At 41.1% G+C, this 8,725-nt stretch overlaps 1 pseudogene; it reads left to right on the plus strand.

The window, feature by feature from the left end:
- The first annotated feature begins 4,723 nt into the window (after positions 1 to 4,723).
- On the plus strand, positions 4,724 to 8,503 carry LOC114545443 (uncharacterized; annotated as a pseudogene).
- The last annotated feature ends 222 nt before the right edge of the window (positions 8,504 to 8,725 follow it).

The raw sequence follows: 8,725 nt of genomic DNA on the forward strand, positions 1-8,725 counted from the left end.
TTGAAATTATACTATGGATATTAATAAATATTTGAAGTTTTGTTGTTGTTTGCAGTTCAATGTATTAAATATTAGCAAATTAAAAAACTAATCCAATACCAACTGATGTTTGTTTTTTGAATGGCATTCTATAGTTCCACCCTGAACTATAGAAAACAGGCTTTTATTTTGAAAAATACAATTAGAAATAAAATTCTTACAAAGAACTTTAGAAAATGGAAAACAAGGGGCTTGGCGTGAGCGGCTACAGGCCACAGCTGGACCATATTGGTTTACAGACCTATTTTACCCATAATGCAACTTAGTTCATTGTTACCAAGGCAACAGCTGTTTACAGACTTATGTTTCCCATTATACAACTCAGTTCCTTGTCACTAATGCAACAGGTTGCATCATAGAAACAGAATGCCGTGATGTCACATCCTGTGCATGTGCCTTTCATGTCAACATTCTAAGTGACACATTCTACCTTTATCAGGATCAAAGTGATCGGTCAGAAGGTTGGTTGACAGGCGATCTCTCACTGAGTACTGAGAATCTCATCACGGTTTTACTGTGCTACTGCGTCGATGATCATTTCTTCAACACCGACAATACAGCTTGCTTCTATATTTCTGTGCTAAACAGAGAAGTATTTTTCAGCAACAACCTTTAAGAGAGCAGAACACAAGTTGTAACCAAAACATGGTCCTTCCTCTGGAGTCCTTGAAGAACGAGACCATGGCCCTCCGCCAGGAACCGACAGTTATGGGTAGCAACCAGGATGAAATGAGGGTGAGCCTACAGGCCATCACCCAACAGCTGAAGACCCTGCACCACCAAATTTACAAGCGCCAGAGACAGTTCAACGGCTGGGAAAATTTGGAGGAAATGTTCACTGCAGGGAAGGCAGAGGAAACCGCTGTAAAGAAGAAATGTGACTACCTTCGAAAAGAACTGAGGGAGCTCATCGACAAGGTCAAAAATTACAGCATTATTGAGGCTTTGTGTAAAGAAACCAAAGCTTCAAATGTGGCGATGGACCAGCAGCGTCAAAATCTGCAACAATTAGTCAGTGAGCTCAAAAGACGGCACAACAACTTCGATAAAGTGAAAAAAGAATATAAGGCCGTGAGTCAAGAGCACAAGGAGCTGCAGAGTGAGATTCGCTACCTGCAGGATGAACTCCAAAATGAGACTAGTGTGGACATAATGTGTGCTGCATTAAAACGGCAGACAGAGGCGATGAGCCAGCAAAATTCCGCCCTGCAAAGACAACTCCTGGAGCTCAAGGAAAGGCATCAGCAATCCTACAACGATGCAAAAGCAGAGAAAGAGGCAATTAGCCAGCAGAATGAGGCTTTGCGACATCAGATTCAGGAGATGCATGAAAAGATCGGGAATGATAACAATTTGGAGGAAGAGATCGAGGCCGTGAAGGCATTAAATCAACACATGAGCTGTGAAAACGCTGCCTTGCTGCAGGAACTCCAGGCTCTCAAAAATAAATCAGACAATTTAAACATCTGGCGTGACATGTGCAAGGAAAAATTGGACCACATGGGCGTTTTGAAGAAAGACAATGACAGTTTGAATCAGCAAATCCAAGTCGTAAATGACCAGCTCAGGATTAAAAGACATTTGAAGGACATTTACGTAGAACTGGAAGCTGCAGAGAAGGTTCTGCAGGCACAAAACCGAGCCCTGGGTAAAACCCATTCTGATGGTTTTAAGAAGCTTCTGAATGAAGAAGACTGGAAGCACAAATACGATGTTCTGAAACAACAGACAGACGCCTTGACGCTCCAGAACAACAAAGCCACAGAGGAAATCCAAAATTTTAATGAAAACCTCAGAGTTTTGAATGCCTTTAAGGCAAATTATAAATCACTGAAGGCAGAGAAAAAAGTTCTCATGAACCAGAACAACACTCTGCAGAAAGAACTTCAGAAGCTGGAGAAAAAGTTCTCCAAAGAAGAAACTCTGGAGGAAAGAACCAACGAGTTGAAGTCAGAGAACGAAGCTGTGAGCCAAGAGAACAGCGCTCTGCAGCTTAAAGTTCAGGAGCTCGGTGACACACTCCGAGGTGAGAGCGTTTGGGCCAACACATACGACTCCCTGAAAGTGGAAAAGGACACCTTGAACCGGCTGAATAAAGACCTTCATAAAGAACTCGAGAAGGTTACTAAAAAGGCAGACAAAGAAAAAGCTCTGGAGGGGAAGTGTACGGCGATGAGGTTGAAGACAGAGAACAAACGCAGACAACAGGACTCCCTGAAAGAACAAATCAGCACCCAGATGTGATACTGTGGTGTCATATTTTAGTAGCATGGAGTCCCCCGTACCAAACACACTTTCTTAATTCGGCAAATATTCTTAAAACCTTCATTAATCCATGCAGTGATTGCATGGATTTACTCCAAGTCCTCTGGTTCCCTCCCACAACAAAAAACGGTCCTAAAGTGGCCTCCATTCCTAAAAAGTTTATCAATTCCTGCAGTGACTGCATGGGTTTACACCCAGTTTCCTCCCTCAACAATTTTATTAATTTGGCAAATACTCCATGCAGTGATTGCATGTCCAAGTCCATTGGTCAATTCAATTCCTGCAGTGACTGCATAGGTTTACACCCCATTTGTTCCCTCAACAATCTTCTTAATTGGGCCATTTATTATAATAAAACAAATTTAAAAATCAATATACAGTTGTTTTAAGTGTCATGTGTAAATATAAATGAAGTTTCTTAAGTTTTGATCCGTCTCTCCTTCTGTACTGTCAGAGGTCGACTTTAACAGCTCAGAAACACACTTTGCATTGTTTTATCATCTTCATACTTTGTGACTGTCTTCTGTTTTCAAGTCCTGAACTGTAAAACTTTAAAGAAAAGTTAAATGAATACATAAGTCTAATTGCATTAATGTAATAACATTAACGGTATTGGGGTTTTACGATGGTCTGTTTTTAAGAAGGTCAGAAGAAAATAGACCTAACCACAACCAAAGGCTGTTTTCTCAAAATGTTTTGTTTCTCATAATCATATGAGCGAGAATATATATATATATGAATGTATGTATATGATGCTGCTAGCCTGGTTGACACCAGACCCTCCTCAGTTGTAGCTGAGAGTGGGTCTGGACAATTTTTATTCACAGCCCATTTCCAAAGGGGCGTCACCAACGGACGCCGCTCAAATGCCTCTGGGCGCTGATAGTCCTTCAACCAATCAGACCAACGATCTGGGTGACGTAGCAGCGACAGCGGCATCAAAGGGTTGCTGCACTTCGGTGGCCGTCATGTTGAAGGTAAACAAAAAGCTACCTGTCGTCGCTACGCTATCGTCATCGTGTAAAGCCCGCCTCAACTGTTGTGATTGATCGATTTGGAAAAATTGGAAATGGGCTTGTATGGCCAGACTGAGTTGCGGAGCAGAGCTCAAATTTGTTGGAAGTTCTTCAGGGTTTTCCCAGGCTAATATGTCGCTATATTCAAGGTTTTTACAAAAGGGGTTTGTTCTTATAGCATCCAAAGCTTGATTTATATGACAACATTTTATTCCTAAAAACATGGCAAAAAAAGGTTTTGTTTTTTCCATGGCCTGTTAGTATTTTCTGATTAATTGAGTGATAAAAAGATATATTGCAAATGACCTAAAAACCTTTGACTAATGGGTCAACAACATAAGAATTCATCCAATGTTCACATTGCTGTTTTTGAAATGTATGCAAATGATCGCATATTTAATTAGATAATGCTTAATGTGAATATTAAAGACTACAATTTCTAAAAACTTGTAATAATAAAAATATTATTAACGCAAGTAATCAACTGGGAAAGTTGAATGGTGATATGTATTATCTTTACCCTATTCTTGTGAAGTGCCTTGCCTTATGGAGGCTCTAAAAAACCTGACAATAACGTAAAATAGTGCAGGTCATATAGACAAGAGAGTGGTAGTATTAATCTTCTCAATTAATTGTCAACAAAAAAGCAAATACATATTTTTTTCAAATTTCCAAAATGTTCCTTCAAGCCGTCTGTTATCAGAAATTGCATTTATTAGGAGTGAGTCCACACAAATTACAAAAAGCACAATTCATTGTTTACATCAAATGGTATCTACCATGTAGATGAATCGATGGGTCCCAGTTTTGCAATAATACTCTCTTGAGATTTATGCCTTCCCCACAATGCAATAAGGGGGGAAAAGAATAATATATTTAAAATCAGCAGAAGCATGTATTTAAAAAAAAGTGTTCCTGTTACAGGTTTAAGTGGAAGTACTTTGTACTGAAAAATAGTTCGTCTAAAAAAAAGTTAGGTCACAGTTTCTGGAAAAAAAAAAAAAAAAAGAGATGCAGCAAGGTTTTTTCTAAAAGGTTTTATTTCTCCCCTTGTCTCACCACATTCAGGTCAGTGCAGCCAAGTACTATGGTACAGCCATTGTTACATAAGTATAAGATATCTTGATCTGTTACCCATACTTACATTTTCTTTCTTACCAGCCTTTTGCATGTAGACACACTTTCAGTTCCCTCCATTCTTCTGGAAAGTATGCAACTAAATTGCAGTTTCCATTTTGCCAACCTCATTGTGGTTTACCTGCTTTCATTTAATATCAAACAGGCCATGCCTTATTGTCTCTATAGACAGAGCAAGCAGACTGTAGAGACAGTGTGCAAACACATCTTGATGTAAAACGGGCCATGGTGGTGGGGTTTTTTGCTTAGATGTGAACTAGCAAATAATGTTCTGCAAGGTGAGGATGATGAACCAATCAGACCTGACGGAGGTGGGTGAATGTAGGACAAGTGGTGAATCTGTTAAGTGTGCTACTGCTGCTCTTGCTTCAGTCAGTCAGAACTGCTGAGGAGGAGAAGCCGGATCAGTGAAGCAGACGAAGATGAGGCTTTACTTTGTGAATGTTCTCCTGCTCTGGCCTTTGTGTAAGTAACAGACATCCACCTGTGTAATATTTTCCTGAAGCTCCACACACAGACACACACTTATATCCTGTCTGTATATTTCAGGTGCAGCAGAAATTTCTCAGCCGGTTCCTTTCCAAACAGTGAAGCTCGGAGACTCGGCTACTATTGAATGTCACATAAAGAGTGACCTGAAAAAAAAGAGTGTGGTACAAATTCACCACAGGGAAGGGACTGCAGCTTGTGGCAGCATTCAATCATTTCTTTAATCGGAGTATATTTCCTGACGATTCTCAGCGCCATTATTCAGTCAAATTTGACGTAATCAACAGCCTGAGCATTTCGGCAACAACATGGGAAGACGTTGGAACATACTTCTGTGGAGTCATGCAGTTAAACGAGATTCAGTTTGGATCGGGAACCTTTTTGATGCTACAAGGTATTCCTTCTCTCTCCTGACAGCACCACGATTTCAGCTGAATGTGAACATAATGCTGATGATCATAGTTCTTTGATTTCTTCCCCAAGGTGTGAACCCGATCAGTGACTCTGGCCTCCAGCAGCGGGAGTCTGAACCCGTCCAGCCAGGAGACTCTGTGACTCTCAGCTGTTCTGTTCACACTGGCCGCTGTGCAGCAGAACACATTAGTGTCACGTGGCTGAAAAACTCTCATCACTCTGCTCCGCAAATGATCTACTACTCTGGAAATAAGAGCTGCCGGAGGACTGAGAGTGGAGAGACTAGCTGTGTGTACGAGCTTCTCCTGAGGAACCTCAGCTCTGATAATGCTGGAACCTTCTACTGTGTCCCGACTTCATGTGGACAGACGCTGTTTGGAAACGGGACCAGGATTATTGTTCACAGTAAGACAGGAACCGTCACTATACATGTCGAGTTTTAGTCCAAAGTACTTCCAATTCCTAGAAAATAATATAATCATAAACACAGAAAAAATGTACATCAATATCGAACAATGCTGTAAAAACCCCAGAGTCCAAAGCCAGCTAGAGTTGAAACGATTGGCTGATTCATCCTTAAGTCGATAGACAGAAAAATAATAAAAAAATTGGGGTTGTGGCAAATAAACTATGGGTAATGAATGGTCAGGGTAAGGCAACAAAAACACAGTTAAACGGAAATATTCAAGATTACTTAAAAAAAAACTTAAGTCTCTTGTGATGGAATGCAATCTTTTGGAATACTATGCTGCTGTATTGACATGAGGTGACAGCTATCCTAAATAAACCAAAAAAATGTTATGGCTATATACCATATGTAGAGGGAAATGTTTTCTGAGTGCACTTTGGGTAAACTGACCCTTTATATATTACTTTATATATATATATATATTACTTTATATATATATATATATATATATATATATATATATATATATATATATATATATATATATATATATAATTAATTTTTCTTTTTTTTTTTTAATGGAGAATATTGCCCTGCTAGTTGTGTTCAAACTACGCACTGTTTATTTTCTTCTGCAGAAAATGCTGTCACCAAACTATCTGAACTGAGTCCCACTGTGATTGCTCTGACGCTGTCAAACATCATTCTGGGGATTGTGGCACTCATCCTTATATGGAAACTTTCCAAGAGTCAGAGGAAAGATTCCACAGGTATTTCAAACTGTACTGATCAGCTGTATCTCTGCAGCAGAATCACAAACACATTTGGTTACATTCTGCAGTAACTGAAACAGACTTCTCTTTGTTTCTTCAGAGGCAACGGATGGATCTTCTGAAGGCAATCAGGTAATTCATCAGCTGGGTTTAACCTTTGTGTTTGATCAAGCCTTCCTCACTCCCAACTCCTCAAATACTGACACCTGGTCAGTGGCCCTCAGTCAGATACCAATTCACAATGCCCGTATGAGGTGGAGGCCCGTTCATTCCTATGAGAGTTGCTCAGTGGCGCATAAAGCCGCCATCGAGTCCAAAATTACCGGGATGATTGGCGCCACTTTCACACTGTGCGGACCATAGAGCAGGTGCACAAGAGACCTCCACCGGTTTAGCACTACGCTAACTTGAATGAGGATTAAATAATTTAATGATGCGGCTCTCATAGACATTACAAATGCTATCAGACCAAATGGATCAAATTAATAATCAATAATAGTGATACGAATCACTTCGTTGGGGTTGTGACGCTCAAAAAAAAAAAAAAAAAATGGATCCTCCAATTTACAGATGCATCTGTTGCCAAGTAACAGTGAAAACACACTGGAGCGTCTGTGGATTTCTTGCCTGAGACGCGAGCGTAAGTGTCAAGCCAGGCAGGTAGTCACACACAGGAAGACCACAGTACAGCCGGATACTTTACAACAAAGTTACATATAAATTAAAACACCTAGGTTCATGGTGATTTTGGCTGTCTTGACTTCTCACAGCGAGACACACAATCAGGCACACGGAGAGAGAGACCCACACACACAGGCTACAATTACCACAGTTTTCCCCAACACATCCGGTCTCTTTTCTATATAGAGAGAGAGAGAGAGAGAGAGAGAGAGAGAGAGAGAGAGAGAGAGAGATTTCTTTGTGGCGGTTTGAATGGCCAGGCGCGCGATCAGGTACGAATGTATGCCAAAAATATATTTTTTGCCTCATGTGACAGACCAGAGTTGCAATTCCACCGTTGGTCCACTATTGTTCAATTTGCTTCAAAGCCCGGCACACTTCCTGGGGGCCTCAGGCATAGCAGCATCTTGACCGCAGTGACTTAAGATGATGTAGGATGAGAGCGCCAATGATAGGGGGTAGTTTTAAATACTTCGTAAGTTTGGGGTGGGGGTGGGGGATAGATCAAACAACATAGGGACTTTCACCCAGGAGACCGGGGTTCTTGTCCCTACTGGTCCTATGTGTCACTTCAAAGTACATGTTCTAACCCAAACAAACACAGGAGACTGGGGTTTGTGTCCCGTTCTTGTCTCTTAAATGTAGATGTTTTAACCCAAACAAACACAGGACTATCACAGAGGAGACTGGGGTTCTTGTCCCTACTGGTCCCACGTGTCACTTTAAAGTACATGTTTTAACCTAAACAACACAGGACTATCACCCAGGAGGCCAGGCTTCGTGTCCCATTCTTATCTTGCATGTCCTTAAACCAACATGTTTTAACCCCACCCATGACCTTTACTTACCCTAAGTGGCTTTACCCTGCACGTCAACAAGTGACGCCAAGGAGTCCAGACTCAGAGAATTCAAAAGCTATGTCAAAGTTTCCTGTCCAAGTGCTTTGAAAAATGACAGCAAGGGGTTCTAACGAAGCGCATTGAAAAATTATGCCAAAGGGCTTCTCAGAAAGTGAAACAGTATTGCCAAGATGAGTAGGGATCGAGAATGTATTGGTTTGATTTGCACCACGTCTTTCTATGGCCAGTCTCAAGTGTTTTTCTTTTTTTCCACAGACTACTGATACAGTAACCTATGCAGCTGTGTGTTCGGCCCCTAGATGCCTCCCTACCAGACAAGCTAAAGGGAACTACTGTGGAGACTCTGTAGTTTATTCTAACATCAGATACTGTCAACAGAACCGACAGGTGGGAAGACAAACCAGGGAGAATGAAGACTGAAGGAGGAGGAATGCCTAAATGTATATCTTTACACAAGTTTGAAATATGACCAAAGACCGCTTTATCTGTATGAAATATCAAGAAGTCTGCCACTGGAGCTTCTTCATGACTATAGTTAATGCTGCACTCATTCCAGAGCCGGCGCAGGCGTGGTGCGAGGCCCTGTGCGAACTTAATGTGCGAGGCCCTACTTGTTGACATATACCATGCATGCACAAGAAT

Source organism: Perca flavescens, chromosome 19 (genome assembly GCF_004354835.1).
Source record: "Perca flavescens isolate YP-PL-M2 chromosome 19, PFLA_1.0, whole genome shotgun sequence".
Lineage (NCBI taxonomy): Eukaryota > Metazoa > Chordata > Actinopteri > Perciformes > Percidae > Perca > Perca flavescens.